Genomic DNA, 1808 nt, shown 5'->3' with positions numbered 1-1808 from the left:
CCCATGACTTGTTCAGACTTGTCCTACCTGCCTATCTCCTTTTCCACCTATCCACCCTATCCCCCCTGACCTATCACCTTCATCCCCTCCCCCACTCACCCATTGTACTCTATGCTACTTTCTCCCCACGCCCACCCTCCTCTAGTTTATCTCTCCACCCTTCAGGCTCTCTGCCTTTATTCCTGATGAAGGGCTTTTTGCCCGAAACGTCAATGTTACTACACCTCGGATGCTGCCTGAACTGCTGTGCTCTTCTAGCACCACTAATGCAGAATCTGGTTTCCAGCATCTGCAGTCATTGTTTTTACAGCACTAAACAAGTTTCCTTGACAGATCATTTGCACCAATTCCTTTTTGAAAGGACCCAATCTCCATCACACTCACAGGTAATGAATCCCAGAACCTAATGACTGACTGCATGAAAAAGCTTTTCCTCATGTTGTACTGTATCTTTTATCAATGACCATAGAATTATGTCCTTTGATTCTCAATCCTTCCTCTAATAAGAACCATTCTCCCCATCTACTCTATTCAGACTCCTCTTGATTTTGAACACCTCTATCAATTCTTCTCTCAACATGTTTTTCTCCAAGATGAATAATCCCAAGTTATTAAATCTTTCTGGATACTGAAGTTCTTCATCCTTGGAATGATTCTCATGAATTCTTTTGGTACTTTCACCAATTTTTTCACATACTTCCTAAAGGGTGGTGCCCAGAACTAGGTGCAATATTCCTGTTGAAACAAAGCTATGTTTTGTATAAATTTAACACAAGCCCCTTGCTTTTCCATTCTTTGCTTCACTGATAAAGCGCAGAATGTCATATACTCCATTATGGATCCTGTTATCATCAATGATAGACAATCTGGGAGCTAAGCTCCTGCAACTCCTTCAGAGATGTATGTTTACTTTATATTGGGTTCAGTTGCATGGAAAATTATAAAAACAAAGGTAAAGGAGAAAATAGGATTGCTGGTTAGTGATGGGGTTGATCGTTACTAGAAAATAAAAGGGACAAGAAGTGTGAATGTCATATTGTACCAAATATTCAAAAAAGTGTAGGGAAATTTGACAATAGAACAACTTAAAGATTTTGTATCTTAACGCATAAAGATTTCAGAATAAGATAGACAAAGTGATTATGCAAATCGAGGTAAATCAAGATCACAATGACATCAAATGAGTTAAGGGGAAGGGTGGAGGGTTCAGCAGAGGTTATTAAAGTTTCCAGGACAAGTGATATGACAGAAAGTATGAAAAGGGTCAGAATTCTAACTTCATGCATAACAGACAAGAGGACAAAGAGTGAGAAGTGGGGCAGTCAGTGCAGGTCTGAGGATGTTGTATATGAAACAAGGTAAATGAGCTTGTAGCGCAGATTGAAATTGACAGGTACAATGTTGTCAGTATCATGGCTGCAAGGAGATCAGGTCTAGGAACTAAATATCCAAGGATACAAATCCTATGGAAAGGACAGGCAGATGGGCAGAGGGGCAGGGTGGCCTTGTTAGTAAGAAAACAAATTGATAGCAAGAAGTGAAACAGGGTTGGAAGGCATAGAATCTGTGTAGGTAGAACTGGAAACTAGGAGAAAGTGAGGACTGCAGAGTCGAGAGTGTGGTGGTGGAAAAGCACAGCAGGTCAGGCAGCATCTCAGGAGCAGGAGAATCAATAATTCAGGCATAAGCCCTTCATCATCTCTCTATTTATCTCTCTACCCCCTTGGCTCACAAGCCTCATTCCTGATTAAGGGTTTATGCCTGAAACGAAAACTGAGAAAGTGCAATGGGAAAAGACACTGTTAAGA

The sequence above is a fragment of the Hemiscyllium ocellatum genome, chromosome 12 (genome assembly GCF_020745735.1).
Source record: "Hemiscyllium ocellatum isolate sHemOce1 chromosome 12, sHemOce1.pat.X.cur, whole genome shotgun sequence".
Classification (NCBI taxonomy): Eukaryota; Metazoa; Chordata; class Chondrichthyes; order Orectolobiformes; family Hemiscylliidae; genus Hemiscyllium; species Hemiscyllium ocellatum.
Note: the sequence above shows the minus strand (reverse complement) of the source record.